This window comes from Macaca mulatta, chromosome 4 (genome assembly GCF_049350105.2).
Source record: "Macaca mulatta isolate MMU2019108-1 chromosome 4, T2T-MMU8v2.0, whole genome shotgun sequence".
In the NCBI taxonomy this organism is placed as follows: domain Eukaryota; kingdom Metazoa; phylum Chordata; class Mammalia; order Primates; family Cercopithecidae; genus Macaca; species Macaca mulatta.
Window position 1 is genome coordinate 39,858,492 of NC_133409.1, and position 22,317 is coordinate 39,880,808.

Below are 22,317 nucleotides of genomic sequence, written 5' to 3' on the forward strand. Positions count from 1 at the left end.
GACTACAGGCACATGCCACCATGCCCAGCTAATCTTTGTATTTTTTTGTAGAGACAGAGTTTCTCCATGTTGCCCAGGCTGGTCTTGAACTCCGGAGCTCAAACAATCTGCCTGCCTTGGCCTCCCACAGTTCTGGGATTATAGGCATGAGCTACCATGCCCAGCCTAAAATCTATACATCTTAAGTATAAGGGATTAAAAATGGTCATAGATGCTTTGCAGCTCCTTCCATCAGGAATTATAATCTATTTCCCCATATCTTGAATCTGAACTGGCCCTGTGACATTTTTCAGCTAATAGAATAAGGTGGAAGTAGCATTGTATAACTTCCAAGGAAGGCCTCAAGAGGCCTTGTAGCTTTTGATCTGCTCTCTTGCTGCCCTGAATTTGCCATGTCAAGAAGCCCAGGCTATCCTCCTAGGGGAATGAAAGACAACATGGAGAAGGAGGCCTTGCCCATAGCTGGCACCAACTGCCAGGTGGAAGGAGGCCATCTTGGACCACTGGCTATTACAGTCACCAGCTGACTGCAACTGTTTGAGTAGGCCTAGGTGAGACCAGGAGAAAACCACCCAGCTGAACTCAGCCTGAAGTGCTGACCTATGGAATCATGGGCAATAAAGGGTTGTTGTGGTTTTTTTTTTTTTTTTTTTTTTTTTTGAGACTAAGGTTCCCTCTTGTTGTCCAGGCTAGAGTGCAATGGCACAATCTTGGCTCACTGCAACCTCTGCCTCCTGGGTTCAAGCGATTCTCCTGCCTCAGCCTCCCAAGTAGCTGGGATTACAGGTGCCCACCACCATACTTGGCTAATTTTGTATTTTTAGTAGAGACTGGGTTTCTCCATGTTAGTCAGGCTTGTCTTGAACACCCAACCTCAGGTGATCTGCCCACCTCAGCCTCCCAAAGTGCTGGGATTACAGGCATGAGCCACGGTGCCTGGCCAGGCTGTTCTTTTAAACCACTACGTTTTAGGATGGTTTGTTACACAGAAGTAGACCACTGATACAGTAGGGTACCCAGAGCCTTGCATGATCTGGTCCTGCCTGCGTCTCCTGCCTAACTGCAGCAGGCATTCTTCTGGCTTTCTATGCCCCAGGGATGCTTTGAGTTCCTTAAATGCTCGTGAACTGTTTCTGCCTAGCATATTTGCACATTCTTTCCTTTGTCAGGAATACACTTCCCTGAATCATTTTCCTCACTAAATATTTCTCACCTTTCAAGTCTTAATTTCCATATCAGAGAGGCCTTTTCTGATGAACAAATATAAACTAGATTCCCCTGGTTTTTCCCTTTGATAGCACCCTGTTCTCTTCACTTATAGTACTTATCACAGTTTGTAACTAACATGTACCTGTGTGTGATTATTTAATGTATAAGTCTTCCAATAGACTGTAAGATCCATGAAGATAGGGACCATATGTGATTAATTTACCACTCTAAACCCAGCACCCACTCCCAGAGACTCACGTGTAGTAGGTGCCTAATCAACTTCTTGAATAAATATATTAATGCTTTTTACTATGGCTACATACTTAAAATATTTCAGATACATCCTGAATAAAATGTCCAATGAATGTCATTTCTTTGTAATCTGTCTACGAAGCAAGGCACACATTTGAGAATCAGATGTATTGGTTATGTTGGTTTTGCTCCCGTATTGAAAGAGTAGCTGATAGGTAGGACCAAAGTTACAGCCAAATGAAATGGTTCTAGCATCAGATGAAAGTGATACAGTTAGCACTTATTTTCAAAGCCCTCTAAATCTCTTCTTCCTACTTTGAATTTCAGTAGAAAATGGAAACTAATCAGACACTTTTTCTGAAAAATAAATTTATTTGTACATTTGAAAATTGTTCTAAAGTCCAGAGTATCTAACTTTTTTTCCATTGTAGAAATAAATAAAATTATGATGGCCCTTCCTATGAAGCCTTGTTTTTTCTAAAACTATATGTCATTTAAGTAAAAGTGTAAGTCCAGGCAGATAGAGTTTTCCAGGTGGTAAAAGGACAGTGACGTAAAGAAGTTCAAAGTTGCATCAAAATTAAGACACAAAAGTACATTCAAGGAGATACTGGTAGAACTGGAAAGTAAAGATCATCAAATATACAGGATGGAGCAGAACCAGCTGCAGGCATTTGGAGGAGGTCCAGGTGAACACACATCATTTATTTATTGATCCATTCAAAAATTCATGAGCACCTCTTATGTAACTGACACTGTTGTATATCCTGGGGATTCAGACATGATCAGCATAGACAAAGGTTTGGCTGCTCTATGGTCGTCAGAGACCCAGGCCTCTTCCATCTTGCCATTTCTCCATCATTAGCACATCTTCCATCTTTAAGTTTCCCTAATCATCAAAAATGGCTGCTGGAGATCCAGTCACTTTCTGTAAAATAGAAGAAAACTTGAAAAATTGAGGACAGACAGGACAGTGAACCACTGAGGTCATTGAAAACTCAGTGACATAAAAGGTCTTTTCATCAAGGTGTGCTAGCATCCTAGTCTAACATCTAGCTCCCCAGCCAGAGAGAAGAAAAAGAGAAGGACAGAAATGTGTTTTTCAGATATGTTGCCTCTTAAAATGCTTCCCACAAACTCTACCCAATAAGTTACAATTACTCTCATTGGCTATCTCTAATCTCAAGGTAGACTAGTAAATGAGGTCTTCTAGTTGAACACATTGCCTCCTGGGACAGAATCAATTCTTCTCCTTAGAAAGATGAGGAAAATTGATATTGGCTTGGCAACTAGCAGCCTCTGTCACAGAGATCATGATTCGAGTCACGTTCCAGAGAAATTAAGTAAAGATGGGGTCTAGAGCAGGACTACTGAGATTAGACGAAAGAGGAACACTTTTTCCTTCCTCAAGGACAGGAACACACCCTGATGAACAGACCTTTCATGTCATTGAGTTTTCAGTAACCTCACTGGTTCACTATCCTGTCTGTCCTCAATTTTTCAAGTTTTCTTCTATTTTACAGAAAGTGACTAATGTGGATTTATTCTCAATACTCTGGATTGTTTTACAAAAACAGTTTCTGTTAATTTACTACAATTATCTCAAGATTTGAGAACTGGTAATACATTTTTTTAAAAAGTAGGGTTGCCCTTCTAACATTTTCTTTTTAAGTTTTTAACTGTTTTACAAGAAAATCTGAAGTTAAGTTTCTGGAATAAGTTCTTATATGCACTTAGGCACTATCATGAACAAGTACAGCATCATAGTGAGACCCTCTCCACCCTTCCTACGTTTCCATTGTCCTCCAACTCCTCCATCACTGCCACATGGACACACTGCATAGGCAAGGCCGCCATGCTGTTTTTGTATTCCACAAATATGTCTCTTTAAGGTTAATAAAACACATTCAGGAGGGCAGGCGTGGTGGCTCACACCTATAATCCAGCACTTTAGGAGGCCGAGGAGGGTGGATCACGAGGTCAGGAGATAGAGACCATCCTGGCTAACAGGGTGAAACCCTGCCTCTACTGAAAATAAAAATTAGCTGAGCATGGTGGCGGGTGCCTGTAGTCCCAGCTATTCAGGAGGCTGAGGCCGGAGAATGGCTTGAACCCAGGAGGCAGGGCTTGCAGTGAGCCGAGATTGCACCAATGCACTCCAGTCTGGGCAACAGAGAGAGACTCCGTCTCAAAAAAAAAAAAAAAAAAATACATTCAGGACATGCAATTGAGCCCGGTGTTTCCAATTACTTAATTACTTACATGAGCTCGATGGAGTTTAACTTGAATTTTTAGGCAGAGATTAATTTATTATTATAGTTGATTTTTTTTTTTTTTCTCTGAGACAGGGTCTCATTCTGTGGCCCAGGCTGGAGTGCAGTGGCATGATCTCAGCTCACTGCAACCTCTGCCTCCTGGGTTCAAGCAATTCTCCCACCTCAGTCTCCCCAAGAGCTGTGACTACAGACGTGTGCCACCACACCCAGCTAATTTTCGTATTTTTAATAGAGATGGGGTTTCACCATGTTGGCCAGGCTGGTCTGAAACTCCTGACCTCAGGTGATCCACCTGCCTCGGCCTCCTAAAGTGCTGGGATTACAGGTGTGAGCCAACATGCCCGGCCTACTATTATTCAATTTTATTTCAAACCAAACACCCTGGGTTTTCCCTGGCGTTTTACTATAATCTCATTTCACATTTGCCACTGCCAGACTGGCAAAGCAGCCTCCTTTCCCAAAGGACAAGTTATTTTGAGGAGTTCCTATAACCACTCTGACTCTTCATCCTAGTTTTCCTGCCTCCTTTATCAGAAAGTTTCTTTTTATGGAGCCATCATAACACATCTAGGTTCTACTTATGAAATGTACCTTCCTCAGAGTTCCAGAGTGTCGTGAGGTCAGATAAAAAATTTGTGTAACATTTAAGATTACTTATATATTTTGGTTAAAAATATAGTCCATATATCTTTTTTTTTTTTTTTTTTGCATCAGTAGAGAACAATTTGCTCACATTTAAGATTTTTTAATGTAGTGTCATAAAAATAAGAATTCATCTCCCCACTTGCACACTGTATCTGCACTTCTTTCGCCTCCACCTCTATGGTCTCCATCACCAGACTATTTCCAGTTCACAGCTGCCCAAGCATCTCCAAGGACAAACTCTGGGGACAAACTGAGCTCAGAATTTGGGCGAATATATTTCCCAGTAAAAACTGAACCTTCCTTTAAAGAATACAACCATTGGCCAGGCATGGTAGCTTATGCCTGCAATCCCAAAACTTAGGAAGGTCGAGGTAGGAGGATCATCACTTGAGCCCAAGAGTTTGAAAGCAGCCTAGTCAACACAGAAAGTCCTCATCTCTGCAAAAGAAAAATTTAAAAAATTAGCCAGGCATGGTGGTATGCACCTATGATCTCAGCTACTAGGGAAGCTGAAGCAAGAGGAACACTCAAGCCCTGGTGTTCGAGGCTGAAGTGAGTCATGATTGCATCACTGCACTCCAGCCTGGGCAACACAGTGAGACCCTATCTGGAAAAAACAAAATCATAGATCTAAAACAAAATAAAGCAAAACAAAAACATGCATGTACACACATCCAAAAACCAATGTAGAAATCACTAAACAGACAAACATATTTGCCACTAAATTTATAGCTTATAAAAATGAAAATAAGATGGACAAATAGTGGCTGTTTATTGTATTTTGTGCCTCCAGCACACCCCTCTTTTCTGGAAGCCAGCACAGCTATTTCCCAAAAGGACTGCAATTTATGTGGTTTCAATGCAGCTGTCCCGACCCTCTCCCTATCTCCCGTGGCGGGAGGCCAGAGTGTGTGCGGATCAGCCTGGGTCTTGGCTGAGATTTCTCATGTAAAAGTTGTAAAAGAAAGGGCCTTTCTCTCTCAAAGGTGGCAAGTTCTGAGAAAAAGGAAATCTGTAGCTGCCTATAACCATTGTCCCTAACCCTAGAAATAAGTCATCTACAATAGATAAAAATGAGGCTAATGTGCAAAAGCAGTCAGGAATAGCAAGAGGAAAAGACGCAGAACCCTGAAAACAGTATTTGGGCTCTTGGATTCCACACATTTTCTTTTCTGCTTTAAAGAGTTTGTATTGGGTGGCCAGGTGCAGTGGCTCACAACTGTAATCCCAGCACTTTGGGAAGCCGAGGCAGGCGGATCACGAGGTCAGGAGATCAAGACCATCCTGGCTAACACAGTGAAACCCCGTCTCTACTAAAAATACAAAAAAAAAAAAAAAAAAATAGCTGGGTGTGGTGACGTGCTCCTGTAGTCCCAGCTACTCGGGAGGCTGAGGCAGGAGAATGGTGTCAACCCGGGAGGCAGAGTTTGCAGTGGGCCAAGATCACGCCACTGCACTCCAGCCTGGGCAACAGGGCAGGGCAAAACTCTATCTCAAAAACAAAGAGTTTGTATTGGATTTCTGTTATTCACGCTGGGTTTCCTAAGAGTGCCTGTCTACTACAGACCAGAAGACACATACACCAAACGGCATTCTGGGGAAATCTAAAGATACCTGCTGGTGTATACAGTTATGTAGGTCTTAGACAGATTTTTTTAATTTTCCAGATTGTTTTAGCAGACTTACTGTTATTCACAAATTATTTACATTGAGTTGGTTTGATGATGTCTGCCAAGTCTTTTCACACTCCATTCTTACAGCTAAACTCAATTATACATTAAAAAAAAAAAAGTGGGCTCTTTGCATAACTACTAGAGTCCTTTTAAACATGTTGCTGATCAATGGCACCTTCACCAGTTAAAGTTTAGGGATAAAAGAGGGACAAAATTCAAACCTATCATTCCCACAGTTTTTATTAACTTCATGAAACAGAGTGTCAAGAGAGGATATTATGGGTCCAAATGAGTATTCAGAGATTTTATTTACCCGCTATATTAGAGACGGTAAGTTTATGCATTACTTCATTAGGGTGCTTATTTTAGATTCCCAAATCAGTTTCATTTCCTGTGCATCACTAACATGTGGAAAGGTCAGATACTTTAAAACATCTTTCATTAAGTTGTCCCAAGAAAAGAATATCTATTTCTGGTCATTTTAATCGATGTTGTTAAAATTATCAGCATATTACCTTGGATGCCTTGACTTACAAGATTGGTTTCTATCATCCAATAGCCTACTGTTGGTTGGTGAAGATATCTTCTCAATGCATCTTGAGTAATAACTAAGGTAAAAGGTGATCATTGTTCTAAAGAACAAAGTCCTGAGTGGCACCACAGCTATAGCAACCTATAAACAAGTGTGTCTGGCTCCAAGTCTACGTCTCATCTCTGCTAGAAAAAATGACAGGCAATGGAATGGTGTGATATTAAATTTAGAACCTAGAAAACATGGAAATTAATTCGTATATATCTAAGGGAGAAGAGAAAATAATATATATATATATTTTTTTTTGAGACGGAGTCTCACTCTGTTGCCAGGCTGGAGTGCAGTGGCACAATCTCGGCTCACTGCAACATCCACCTCCTGGGTTCAAGTGGTTCTCCTGCCTCAGCCTCCTGAGCCCAGTAGCTGGGACTACAGGCATCTGCCACCACGCCCGGCTAATGTTTTGTATTTTTAGTAGAGACGGGGTTTCACCATGTTGGCCAGGATGGTCTCGATCTTCTGACCTTGTGATCCACCCTCCTCAGCCTCCCAAAGTGCTGGGATTATAGGCATGAGCCACCATGCCCGGCCTAAAAATGTTTTTAAGTATTGAGAACTAGCATAACCCCTGTAATCTAAGCTAAAACTCAAGAAATAAGCCAAAGGAATTTGAATTTTTAAATGTTTACATTCTTTTTTTTTTTTTTTCATGAGGTGGGCTCTCGCTATGTTGGCCAGGTTTGTCTTGAACTCTTGGTCTCAAGCAACCCTCCCACCTCAGCCTCCCAGAAGGCTAGGATTACAGGCGTGAGCCATTTTTTATGCCTGGCCTAAAAAATGCCTACTTTTTTTTTTTTTGAGACAGAGTCTCACTCTGTCACCCAGGCTGGAGTGCAGTGGCACAGTCTCAGCTCACTGCAAGCTCCGCCTCCCGGGTTCACACCATTCTCCTGCCTCAGCCTCCGGAGTAGCTTGGACTACAGGCGCCCGCCACCACGCCTGGCTAATTTTTTTGTACTTTTTGTAGAGACGGGGTTTCACCGTGTTAACCAGGATGGTATCAATCTCCTGACCTCATGATCCACCCACCTCAGCCTTCCAAAGTGCTGGTATTACAGGCGTGAGCCACTGCGCCCAGCCAAAATGCTTACATTCTTAATCTTCACAGTCGCCTTGAGAATGACAAGTGGCCAAAAAAGCAAGGAGAAGGTAACCATCACTCAAACTCATCCAAACTATTGAGAAGCAACTCAGAATAACATCCTGGGGATGGCTGTTCATGTACATCAGTCATATTTGTTGAGAAAAAAACATCTTTATTATTGATCTAGTCAAAACGAAGGACTTACTCTACTTCAAGTAAACCTTAAGAACTGCCATAACCTTAACAACTACAGCCTTTCTCTCTGCCAGAGTTAATGTATACCTACATACGATAACAATATTTCATTATTAACCATTTATATTGCCTTTTTAATTTTTATAAACTGTAAGCAATGGTTTTCAAACATTAAGAAGAATATACAACACTTCCATAAGCCACAGCAATCCATCTTCAAACAATGTAAATCCAACAACACGAGTCACACACTGGGTGACTCAGTAAAGTCAAGGCTATGCTAATCTGATGATTCATCATTAAAATGATTTCATATTCATGTTTCCCCAGGCTTGAAGGCAAACACAAGAGATTAAATTATTTTTAAAATGCATCTTCTTGACAAACACACCAGACTGGAAAGTAAAAATGGTAACTTCATTTGATGCCAAGCTTCCCTGAAGTAAATCAGATATTTCTGCAGAGCTCAGACAGAGCCATGTGTTTCAAAAGGCCCTGAAAGGTGTTAGCCACACAAGGAAACATGAAAGAGCAACCTGAAATGCCTAGGTCCTGACCCTCTTTCATATCAGTGGTTTATCAGGAATGTTGGAAAATAAGGAAGAGAGAGCATAGAGCTTCTGTTACCTTCCTGTGCAATGCAAATCATTGTATTTTCCTTAACCTCAGCTTTATTACTATGAAATTAAAAGTGCAAGTCAACCTATTTGCCCACCAGGTTATGGTAAAGAGTAGACACCTCCTCCCTCAAAAAAGAGTAAAGAATGGGCCGGGCGCGGTGACTCAAGCCTGTAATCCCAGCACTTTGGGAGGCCGAGACGGGCGGATCACAAGGTCAGGAGATCGAGACCATCCTGGCTAACATGGTGAAACCCCGTCTCTACTAAAAATACAAAAAACTAGCCGGGCGAGGTGGCGGGCGCCTGTAGTCCCAGCTACTCGGGAGCCTGAGGCAGGAGAATGGCGTAAACCCGGGAGGCGGAGCTTGCAGTGAGCTGAGATCGGGCCACTGCACTCCAGCCTGGGCGACAGAGCGAGACTCCATCTCAAAAAAAAAAAAAAAAAAAAAAAAAGAGTAAAGAAAAGCATCTCTACTCTGGCCTTGTCCCAATACCTATAACTCCCACTTATTACTGCTTTTGAATGTATTCTCAATCCTGCTGCATGATAGGCTCACCTGTGGAGCTTTTAAAACTACCACTGTGCAAACCCCATTCCAACCAATTAAATTACAGTCTCTGGAGGTGGGGCTTAGGCAGTCATAGGTAATTTTTTGAGGGTACTTAGGCGATTATGATGTGCAGCCATGGTTGAGTGTCACAAGAACATTCTCATAGTGTGGATCCCAAACCAGCATTAGCATCACCAGCTTACTGGAAATAAAATTCTTGGCCCCACCTCAGACCAACTGAATCAGACAGTTAAGAAGCAGGATCCAGCAATCTGATCTGCATTTTAACAAGCCCTCCAAGGGGATACTGATGTAAGCTAAACTTAGAGAACATTGCAAGAGAATAAGGTATTAAGGATCCCAGTTAAAATTCAGTGTTAACTAGCAGTGGTAACATGATGCATTACTAGATTGACACATACTGTAGTCTGAATCACTGGCAATTTTAATATATTAATCACTTAAACTGTTCCTGAAAGAATAAGACAGAGGATAATGAGCATAGATGGAAAAATAAGTAGAAAAGGGATGTGGCCAGTGCTGTCCAATACAAATACAATGTGTAACTGGCTGTGGTGCCTCACACCTGTAATCTCAGCATATTGGGAGGCTGAGGCAGGTGAGTCACTTGAGTTCAGGAGTTCAAGACCAGCCTGGCAACATGGAAAAATCTTGTCTCTAGAAAAAAACAGAAAAAATTAACCAGGCATGGTGACATGTGCTTGTAGTCCCAGCTACCCAGGAGACTAAGGCAGGAGGATCACTTGAGCCCACAAGTTCGATGGTGCAGTGAGCCGAGATGGCACCACTGCACTCCAGCTTAGGCAACAGTGAGAGACTCTACCTTAAGAAAATAAAAATAAATAATAAGTAAATAAATATATAATGTATGTATAATAAATGTATGTATAATAAATAATAATGTAATAATAAATAAATGTGTAATAAATATATATATAATGTGAGGCACAAATATGAGTAACAAATGCAAGCCACTATGTAATATAAAGGTTCTAATATCCTTTTTAAGAGTAAAAAAGAAACCAGTAAAATTACATCTAAAATATATTTATTGGGAGGGGTCAAGGTGGCTGATTAGAAGCAGCTGTGGTCAGTGGCTCCTACCGAGAAGAATGAAAGCAGTGAGTGAATCCTGCACTTTCAACTGAGTTATCCAGGTTCTCTCATTGGGACTGACTAGGCAGTTGGCATGACCCACGGAGAGCAAGGAAAAGCAGGGTGGAGTGACCGCCCATCTGGACGTGGCATGGGGCAAGGGGAGCTCCCACCCCAGCCAAGGAGGTGTGAGTGATTGTGCTACCCCACCTGGGGAACCACACTTTTTCCATGGATCTGTGCAACCTGCAGATCAGAAGATCCCCTCGTGAGCCCACACCACCAGGCCCTTGGGTCCCAAGCACAGAGCTGTGAAGACCCTCAGCAGCCGCTTGGGTTGTGGCCAGGAGCAGCAGTGGGGAGACTGCTTAAGACAAATGAGTTCCCAGGGATAGGGTCAACCAAAATCACTGCAGCTCCAGTCGACCATTTTCCCCTGCTGGTGCCAGGGAGACTGGGCAGTTTGGACCAGGAGGAATCCCCACAGCACAGCACATTGGCTATGGCAGATCATGGCCAGACTGCTTCTTTAGGTAGGACCCAGATCCATCCCTCCTCACCAAGCAGGGCCTCCCTGCAGGAATTTCAGCAACTCCAGCCAGGGGTTTACAGACAGAACTCTGATGTCTCTGGGACAGAGCCCCAGACGGGAGGGGTGGCCATGGTTCAGCAGACTTAGTCTTTGCCACCTGCGGGCTCTGAAGAGTCTGGGCAATCTGGAGGATTCCCCCCAGTGCAGTGCACCTACTCCTCCAAGGGGCAGCCAGAGTGCTTTGTTAAGCGGGTCCCTAATCCCATGCCTCCTGGGTAAGACCCCACAACAGGGGTCACCAAGCACCTTACATAAGAGTGTTCTAGCCAGCATGAGGTTGGTACCCCTCTGGGACAGAGTTCCCAGAGGCAGGAGCAGGCAGCCATCTTTGCTGTTCTCCAGCCTCTACTGGTGACACCTCCAGGTATGGGAGCGGCCCAGGTGAATAGGGTCTGGAGTGGACCCCCAGCAAACCACAGCAGCCTAATGGAAAAGGGGCCTGTTAAAAGAAAAATAAGCAGAAAGCAACAACATCAACAAAGAAGACCCCACAAAAACCCCATCCAAAGGTCAGCAGCCTCAAAGATCAAAGGTAGTTAAGCTCACAAAGATGAGAAAGAATCAACACAAAAACACTGAAAACTCAAAAATCCAGAGTGCCTAACACCTCCCCAGCAAGGGCACAGAACTGGGCTGAGGCTGAGATGGATGAACTGACAGAAGTAGGTACCAGAAAGTCAGTAATAACGAACTTCACTGAGCTAAAGGAGTATATTCTAACCTAATGCAAAGAAGCTAAGATCCATGATAAAACATTACAGGATCTGTTAACCAAAATAACCAGTTTAAAGAGAAACATAAATGACCTCATGAAGCTGAAAAACACAACACGAGAATTTCACAATGCAACAAATATTGATAGCAAAATAGACCAAGCGGAGGAAAGAATCTCAGAGCTTGAAGACTATCTTGCTGAAATAAGCAGGGAGATGAGATTAGAGAAAAAAGAATGAAAAGGACCAGAAAAAAAAACACTGAGAACTATGGTATTATGTAAAAAGACCAAACCTATGACTGACTAGAGTACCTGAAAGAGACAGGGAGATGAAACAAAGTTGGAAAACATACTTCAGGATATCATCCAGGGAAACTTCCCAACCTAGCAAGACAGGCCAACATTCAACTTCGGAAAATCCAGAGAACCCCAGTAAGATACTCCATGAAAAGATCAACTCCAAGACACATAATCCTCAGATTCTCCAAGGTTCAAATAAAGGAAAAAATGTTAAGTGCAGCCCAAAAGAAAGGTCAGATCACCTACAAAGGGAAGTCCATCAGACCAACAGTTAACCTCTCAGTAGAAACCCTACAAGCCCAAAGAGATTGGGGGGTTGGTATTCAACATTCTTAAAGAAATTTCCAACCCAGAATTTCACATCCAGCCAAACTAAGCTTCATAAGTGAAGGAAAAATAAAATTCTTTTCTGACAAGCAACTGCTGAGGGAATTCAACACCACCAGGCCTGCCTTGTGAGAGGTCTTGAAGGAAGCACTAAATATGGAAAGGAAAAACTGTTACCAGCCACTACTAAAAACATACTTAGTATACAAACCAATGACACTATGAAGCAACTACATTAACGAGTCTGCAAAATAACCAGCTAGCATAATGATGACAGGATCAAATTCACACATAACAATATTAATCTTAAATGTAAATGGGCTAAATACTCCAATTAAAAGACACAGAATGGCAAGCTGGATAAACAGTCAATACCCACAGGTGTGCTGTATTCAAGAGACCCATCTCACATGAAAAGACACACATAGGCTCAAAGTAAAGGAATAGTGGAAAATTTACCATGCAAAAGGAAAGCAGAAAAAAGCAGGGGTTGCAATCCTAGTTTCCAACCAAAGAGACTTTAAACTAACAAAGATCAAAAAAGACAAATAAGGGTATTATATAATGGTAGAGGGATCAACTCAACAAGAACAGCTAACTATCCTAAATATACATACACCCAAACAGAAGCACCCAGATTCATAAAATAAGTTCTTAGAGACCTACAAAGAGACTTAGACTCCCACACAATAATAGTAGGATTCTTTAACACAGCACCGTCAATATTAGACAGATCATCAAGACAGAAAATTAACAAAAATATTAAGGACTTGAACTCAGCTCTGGATCAAGTGGACCTGATAGATATCTACAGAACTCTCCACCCAAAAAACAACAGAATATACATTCTTCTCAGCACCACATGGCATTTACTCTAAAATTGATCACATAATTGGAAGTAAAACACTCCTCAGCAAATGGAACTGAAATCATATCAGTCTCAGACCACAGCACAATCAAATTAGAACTCAAGATAAGGAAACTCAGTCAAAATCACACAACTACATGGAAATGCACCAACCTAATCCTGAATGACTCCTGGGTAAATAATGAAATTAAAGCAGAAATTAAGAAGTTCTTTGAAACTAATGAGAACAAAGAGACAGCATGCCAGAATCTCTGGGATGCAGCTAAAGCAGTGTTAAGAGGGAAATTTATAGCACTAAATGCCCACATCAAAAAGCTAGAAAGATCTCATATTAACAACCTAACATCTCAACTAAAAGAACTAGAGAACTAAGAGAAAACAAACCCCAAAACTAGCAGAAGAAATAACCAAGATCAGAGCAGGAAATGAAGGAGATAGAGACACAAAAACCCTTCAAAAAATCATCGAATCCAGGAGCTTTTTGAAAAAAATTAATAAAATAGAACACTAACTAGACTAATGAAGAAAAGAGAGCAGAATTAAATAGATACAATTAAAAAATGATAAAGGGAATATCATCACTGACCCCACAGAAATACAAACAACCATCAGAGAATATTATAAAGCATCTCTACACAAATAAACTAGAAAATCTGAAGAAATGGATAAATTCCTGGACATATACACCCCCCAAGACTAAACCAGCATGAAGTTGAATTCCTGAATAGACCAATAATGAGTTCTAAAATTGAAGCAGTAATAAATAGCCTAACAACCAAAAAAAAAGCCCAGGACCAGGTGAATGTACAGCTGAATTCTAACAGAGGCACAAATAGGAGTTCATATCATTTCTTATTAAACAATTCCAAACAATTGAAAAGGAGGGACTCCTCCCTAACTCATTTTATGAGGCCAGCATCATCCTGATACCAAAACATGGAAGAGATACAACAAAGAAAGAAAACTTCAGGCCAATATCCCTGATGAACATCAATGCAAAAATCCTCAATAAAATACTGGCAAACCAAATTCAGCAGCACATCAAAATCAAGCCAGCTTCATCCCCAGGATGCAAAGCTTGTTCAACCTATGAAAATCAATAAATGTAAGTCATCGCATAAACAGCACTAGAGACAAAACCACATGATTATCTCAATAGATGCAGAAAAGGTCTTCAATAAATTAAGTATCCCTTCATATTAAAAACGCTCAATAAACTAGATATTGAGGGAACATATCTCAAAATAATAGCAATTTATGACAAATTCACAGCCAACATCATACTGAATGGGCAAAAGCTGAAAGCATTCCATTTGAAAACCAGCACAAGACAAGGATGCCCTCCCTCACCACTCCTATTTAACATAGTATCGGAAAGTTCTGGCTAGGGCAATCAAGAAGAGCAAGAAATAAAGCATATTCAAATAGGAAGAGAGAAAATCAAATTGTCTTTGTTTGCAGATGACATGATCCTATATCTAGACAATCACATCATCTCAGCCCAAAAGCTTCTTAAGCTGATAAGCAACTTTGGCAAAGTCTCAGGATACAAAATCAGTGCACAAAAATCACAAGCATTTCTATACACCAACAGCAGACAAGCAGAGAGCCAAATCATGAATGGACTCCCATTCACAATTGCTACAAAGAGAATAAAATACCTATGAATACAGCTAACAAAGGAAGTGAAGGACTTCTTCAAGGAGAACTAGAAACCACTGCTCCAAGGAAATGAGAGAGAACACAAACAAATGCAAAAACATTCCAAGTTCATGGATAGGAAGAATCAATATCATGAAAATGGCCATACTGCCCAAAGTAATTTACAGATTCAATGCTATTCCCCTTAAACTACCATTGACATTCTTCACAGAATTAGGAAAAACTATTTTAAAATTTATATGGAAATAAAAAAGAGCCCATATAGCCAAGACAATCCTAAGCAAAAAGAACAAAGCTGGAGGTATCATGCTACCCAACTTCAGATTATACTACAAGGCTACAGTAACCAAAACAGCATGATACTGGTACAAAAACAGACACATAGACCAAAGGAACAGAATAGAAAACTCAGAAATAATACTGAACATCTACAACTATCTGATCTTTGACAAATCTGACAGAAACAAGCAATGTGGAGAGGATTCCCTATTTAATAAATGGTCCTGGGAGAACTGACTAGCCATATGCAGAAAATTGAAACTGGATCCCTTCGTTACACCTTATACAAAAATTAACTCAAGATGGATTAAAGACTTAAATGTAAAACCCAAAACTATAAAAGCCCTCGAAGAAAACCCAGGCAATATCACTCAGGACATAGTCAAAGATTTTATGATGAAAATGTTAAAAGCAATTGCAACAAAAGCAAAAAATTGAGAAATGGGATCTAATTAAACCAAAGAGCTTCTGCACAGCAAAAGAAACTATCATCAGAGTGAAGAGACAGCCTACAGAATGGGAGAAAACTTGTGCAATCTATCCATCTTACAAAGGTCTAATATCCAGCATCTACAAGAAACTTAAACAAATTTAAAAGAAAAAACAAACAATCCTATTTTTTAAAAATGGGCAAAGGACATGAATAGATATTTCTCAAAAGACAACAATTATAGCCAGGTATGGTGGCTCATGCCTGTAATCCCAGCACTTTGGGAGACCAAGGCAGGTGGATCATGAGGTAAAGAGATCAAGACCATCCTGGCCAACACGGTGAAACCCTGTCTCTACTAAAAATACAAAACTTAGCTGGGCATGGTGGCAGGCACCTGTAGTCCCAGCTACCTGGGAGGCTGAGGCAGGAGAATGGCTTGAACCTGGGAGACAGAGGTTGCAGTGAGCCAAGATCATGCCACTGAACTCCAGCCTGGTGACAGGGCGAGATTCTGCCTCAAAAAATAAATTAAATAAATAAAGTTTCTGCTTTTGACTTTTTTAGGAGGTATTTTTCAGTAGGAGGATTATACAGGGCTGACGGGTCACTGGCTGGAGATAGCATTTTCTTGTAAGTTCTCAGCCTGGCCAGCTGCATAATCTGTGGTGCCCAGTGCAAAATGAAAATACAGGGCCCTTTGTTTATAAAGCAGGGGGAAAAAAGTGCCTTCAAGGATAGTAAAATATAACACTTTCTCCTTTCTTCTGTAGTCTCTCTTCAACCTGTCATTGTGTTTTTTGCTATTTGAGGCAAAAGGCTCTGGGAATGGAGTGGGTGAGAGACTGGGGAAAGATACTCAAGGTTGAGCAGGGACTTCCACAGGAAAAAGAGAGGCTGCCCTGGGATTTGGCACATGCAAAGGTGTCACTTAACCCAATATACTACACTTGATCTTAGCCAAAAGGCCGAGAAGCGAACCCAATATACTTTCAGTTGTTTTTACGTTGTAAAATCTGGAACTCGGCTGGGCGCAGTGGCTCACATCTGTAATCCCCGCACTTTGGGAGGCCTAGGCAGGTGGATCGCGAGGTCAAGAGATTGAGACCATCCTGGCCATCATGGTGAAACCTTGTCTCTACTAAAAATACAAAATTAGCTGGGTGTGGTGGTACGTGCCTATAATCCCAGCTACTTGGGAGGCTGAGGCAGGAGAATTGCTTGAACCCGGGAGGCAGAGGTTGCAGTCAGCCAAGATCATGCCACTGCACTCCAGCCTGGTGACACAGCAGGACTCTGTCTCAAAAAAAAAAGAAAAGAAAAGAAACTGGAACTCTACCGAAGATACAAAACAATGAAAATAAATCTGACCTTATTTTCAATAAAACATACTATTTGAATTTGGTCGCCTGTAGAAATAGGAATATGAAATAATCCTAAAACTTCCCAAGATTTTATACTACACAAGTTATGTCTTTTTGCTTCCCCTTTAGAGATAAATTGCCTCTTTCAAACATGAATCCCTTCACTTCCAAGAAAATGAGGAATGGCTCTGAGAATCTCAGCAGTTTGGCTCCGAGACAAATGAGCTGACTCTTTAAACAGTGGGAGGTGTCAAGAGAAGCCAACTTCAAGAAAATCCAACTTTTTCCACCCAGCCTCCTCCTCCTGACATACTGATCCAAAAACACATAGGACCTGACCATTTGTAAGAAGCGGTGTCACTAGAAAGTCAGACACTGCATGTTCTCACTCATAAGTAGTTCTAAAAAATCTACACACATGGATGAAGAGAGTAGATTGATAGACAATGGAGGCATCAAAGTGAGAGGGAATGGGTGGGGAGAGGGTGGATGATGAGAAATTACTTAATGGGTACAATGTACATTATTCAGGTGATGGATATCTTTTCTTTTTTTGAGACAAGGTCTCGCTCTGTCACCCAAGCAGGAGTGCAGTGACACAATCTCGGCTCACTGCAACCTCCGCCTCCTGGGTTCAAGCGATTCTCCTGCCTCAGCCTCCTGGGACTACAGGTGTGTGCCACCATGCCTGGCTAATTTTTATATTTTTAGTAGAGACAGGGTTTCACTATGTTGGTCAGGCTAGTCTCCAACTCCTGACCTCATGATCCACCCTCCTTGACCTCCCAAAGTGCTGGAATTACAGGTGTGAACCACTGCGTCCGGCCTAATATCTTCAAAGACCCGACTTGACCACTACACAATCTATGCATGTAACAAAATTGCACATGTACCTCATAAATAGATACATTAAAAACAGAAATAGTGTCAGAAAATGGGACTTAGGAGAATGATTGGAAACTCCTACCCTTACTTATGGATTGATTGATAATCTTTCTTAAATCACAAAGGTTCTGAGGTGACTTTAAAAGCAATATATACATAAAAGAGTAAAATAAAAATAAACACCAAGAAAGCTATAAATCAGACTATATTGTTAGAATCAGAGGGGGAAAAATAGGACTCCACTTCATAAGCCAAAAGGCCCAGAGATAACAAGCGTTGGTTCGCAAATTGTCTGAGTTCCTTGTGACCCAAAGTAAAAATGGAAATATTGTCAATGTCATTGTTTCGCCACATTGTTCATCAGAAGAAAAGCCCCGGTTTCCCAAAGAAAGCAAAATATTTTCAGTATTTATTCATCTGATGCTGAGGATTATGATGCATGACTACCCCCTAATATTAGTGGCGGAGGGCTCTTAATTGGCTATTTCTTGTGGCTTCTTTCAATAATAGGCAAAAGTACTACTACAAATAAAAAATAGAAATAAATAACTGGGGGCAGTGGCTGACACCTGCAATCCCACTACTTTGGGAGGCTGAGGCAGGCTGATTGCTTGAGCCCAGGAGTTCAAGACCAGTCTGGGCAACATGGCAAAACCCCAACTCTACCCCCCCCAAAAAAAATACAAAACTTAGCTGGGCATAGTGGCACCTGCCTATAGTCCCAGCTACTCAGGAGACTGAGGCAGGAGGATCACCTGGGAGGCAGAGGTTGCAGTGAGCTGAAACTGTGCCACTGCACTCCAACCTGGGCAACAGAGCCAGACACTGTCTCATAAAATAAAATAAAATAAAATAAAATAAAATAGAAACAATATATCTATATTTTCTGTCAAGTCAATTCATTCCTCTGATTTAATTTCATATTTGGTGATGAGTATAGGTGTATGTATTTCCAAAGCTGGGAACTGGCGTGGGAAAGGAGTAGATGGACCCAGAATTCTAGAACCCAGGACTTGCTGGTAAGCATGTACAAACTCTTTGAGAAGAAAAGGCCTACTGTTGACAGCTTGTCTAACACTGTCAAACTGCAACAGAAACAAAATTCATAGGCGTGGTCTGTGACTAAAGAAACCGGATCCCATCTTAAGGCCAAATCCTTATAACCTGCTCTTACTTATATGATTGGAAACCACCTTTGCCTTTCATCTTTTACAAAGCAAGTCATTCCTTTCTTTATATACAGACTGGAGATTGGATAATGTGAAAGATGACAGACATTGTCAAACTTGCCCTAGTCACTAGAGTGACTGATGGCCTCCTGAGAATGTCCAGACCTTCTGGCTTAGTGTAAATGATTCGGGCTATAAATAAAACGTCAGCCTGGCCAGCATAAATCTACTAAGGCTAAGAAGTTATTAAAACAGAACCATGAGACGTTACTCAATGAGCCCAGTCTGATGTGTGTGGCTATGACTTAAGTCCTCATTTGAGCGCTAAACTAATGCCTCTTACAGACAGAAATATCTATAAAGGCTCTGTCACTGGAATAAATTACAAAATTCCTTTACTGCATTAATACTTTACAGACCTTTGAAATCAAGTTATTCAGATGAGTGCATGAAGTCCCAAAAGGGGATGGTAAACAGTGAAGAGGTGGTGGGTGTGGGGATCTTACATCAGGAGAAAGAGAAAGTTTTAACAGTCCAAATAGGAAAACTGAAATGGGGTAACAATTAATTATAAATATAGACATAACAAATTTAAATTTCTAAAATTCTATGTGAATATGATCCTAAGGGAAGTAATAGATTTTAGTCTTCAAATTAACTTTCTGGTATTTGTTTTAAGTATGAAAAATTCCAGATGGCCACTTCAATTTATAGTAAAGTTACTGTATAAAGTCTGGCACTTAACAAAATATTTCATCAATTATATATACTTACAATGTATCATTTTGCAAGGCCAGCCACGGTGGCTCACACCTGTAATCCCAGCACTTTGGGAGGCTGAGGTGAGTGGCTCACTTGAGGTCAGGAGTTCAAGATCAGCCTGGCCAACATGGGGAAACCCTGTCTCTACTAAAACTACAAAAATTAGCCAGGTGTGGTGACAGGCACCTGTAATCCCAACTACTTGGGAGGCCAGAGCAGGAGAATTGCTTGAACCCAGCTGACAGAGGTTGCAGTGAGCCGAGATCACACCATTGCACTGCAGCCTAGGCCACAGAGGGAGACTCCATCTCAAAAAATAAATAAAGTATCATTTTGCCATAAATTTGGAAATCTAATTTCCTGAGAATTTATTGAAGACATTTTTAAAAATCCCACTGAAGTGTCAAAATATGTGTTTATAGTGACTTTGATGTTAATTATATATTTTTATTTTGGCTGTGACACTAATTATCATCTTAATTAAATTTTTATCACTAGTGTTCATTTCAATGCATTAAATATTATACTTAATGAATGGAAAGCAGTTTAATATCATCTGAAATTCTGTGGAGCCTTTGTAAAGCTAATTTTTCTGCAAGGATGGATCTTAAAAATGCCTCAACCTGATAGATTTGCAGCCAAAATAATGTCAGTTTAACTTGAACACTCAGCGACCCAAGAAGAGGAATACTTCTTTATTCCAATAGCGGCTCTATTAGCCAAAAGAACATTGCCCTGAGTGTAACAAAATTCTTACTGTTCAATCAAGTCTTCAGCAATTCAGTTCATCCTCGTTCCTCTCTTTCCAACTTTGCAGCAGAAAGAGTAATCATTAGATGTAGGTCTCCTCAGAGCCCAACCTGTTCCATTCAGGGCTGGCATTGCTGAAACATCAGCACCTTTTTCTGTAGGGAAGTAAATAAATGGATAGCCCTTCCCTTCATAGCTCATTCTCCCATTTGTAATCATAGACTTGTGTGATTATTTAATCAATGTCTGTCTCATCCAACAGAACATATGTGACAAAAGGGTGAGCAAAGGGTCCAGCTTGCACACCGCTGTGCCTTGTACTGTGCCAGGTCCTTACCCACATAATAAATATTTGTTGACTGAAGAAATGAAAATTTAACCTGGGGAATACAATAACAAGCTTCATGATGTCTGCCTCCCCCTTGATCCAAATGGTAGAAACTGAGAGAGATTTGAACCTAATTCTCATTTATATTTTAAACTCTTTTAGTTATATTCTTTATATTGGTTAGAATATTTTAGTTAGAAGGGTGTGCTTTGATTTCATAAGCAATTAGTGCATTTACCACTAACTGGTAAACAACGAATATGAACAAACCATTGTATGATGCTAAGTAATGCAGAATGCTGTCACTCCTTAGTCCATAACACTAAGAAATGACAACAAGGCAGTTATCTAGGATGCAAACTTACAGGAGCTACATTAAGGGGCATTAGGCCTCTCAATGAAATCATATCCAATATTGGGAGAATTGCATTTTGTTCTGGGATTTTGCGCACCCTGGTGTATGGCATGGACTTTTCCCTCTGATCTTTTTTTTCTCGTCTTCTTAAATCTTCTCTCTCCTCATTATCTATCCCCTTACAGTGAGAGTTGTGGAGAGCTGCAGGATAACATGGGATACACATTTAGAAGACATCCATCATATTTTCCTGTTTTCCTGCCTTCATCTCTACACAGGGAACCTTGACATTGTTCTCCTTCATATTCTTTTTCAAGTACAAATAAATCAGAATCCCCTTCAACTGAAGACACCTCTTCAACATTTTAAGTAGTGTTTTTTGAAAAAGATGAGGTGATCAAAGGCATAAGAACATTTTTCTCAACACAGGCGGATAAACAATGCAGCCAGGTCGTCAGACAAGCAATGTTCATTTAACCCTTCCCAATCCAAAGGAGAAGGGCCGTCCACAGGGGTGACAGCAAGGCAGAGTCATTTCCTGCTAGGCTGGCCCTCATTTCCCCACTCAGTACTCTCTGGCCAAGCTTCAGGCCACCTCTGGCACCCAGTTCTTAGGCTGAGCACACCATGTGCTTCCCACTCTGCACTGCACCTGTCATATGAAGAATTCCAGGGTATCAGATCACCTTCCCCTTTCCCTTCGTCCCCACCCTTTCTCTCTGGATGCAGACCTGGGTTATCCAACATGCTCATTTATGGTGAAGATGAGTGAGATGAGCTAAAGGTGTTGGTCACTGAAAGTATTACACCAGATGTAATGCCTTAAGCACAGAGAAGCAAGCCTCTAAAGGAGACATCTCAACCAGTACAGTGGAGGGAATTGTACTGAGTCAGTGAAGGTGAGAGAATAACAATGAGTACTGGGATGGGGGTGGCCACAGTCCTTGGAATACACAAATATTTATAAGAAAATCAGTTAACTCAGCAGTACATGTAAAACTGGTGAGACAACAACCAAAAACAGAGATAGAAACAAGCATGTGGGAAACATGAGTGAAGAAAGCTAAGGAGAGCTGTTTCCTTTATGCTTTTATATCAGGGAGTGAAGGGACACGTTGCCAAATGAAGCCACTTTGCTCATACGCAGTCAACAGCTGAGTATGCGCCACCCAACCCTCAGCCACCGCTCACTTAAATCCAGGTCACTGAATCCTAAAAGTTGCTTCTCAACTTCTACCATTTCGTAACACGTAGATCTTAGTGTAGGTGGTGTTTATTAATTGTAGCGACAGGGAAACTCCTTCATTTTCCATCCTCC

The 22,317-nt window shown here is 41.1% G+C and overlaps 1 long non-coding RNA gene across 1 annotated transcript in view; it reads right to left on the reverse strand.

Annotated features, from left to right (window-relative positions):
• Positions 1–1,848: 1,848 nt before the first annotated feature.
• Positions 1,849–22,317, reverse strand: part of LOC144340281 (uncharacterized) — a 43,592-nt gene continuing 23,123 nt past the window's right edge. Inside the window, exon 3 of the long non-coding RNA XR_013416218.1 lies at positions 1,849–2,389. This is a non-coding gene — a long non-coding RNA (uncharacterized LOC144340281). The remainder of the gene's footprint in view (positions 2,390–22,317) is intronic.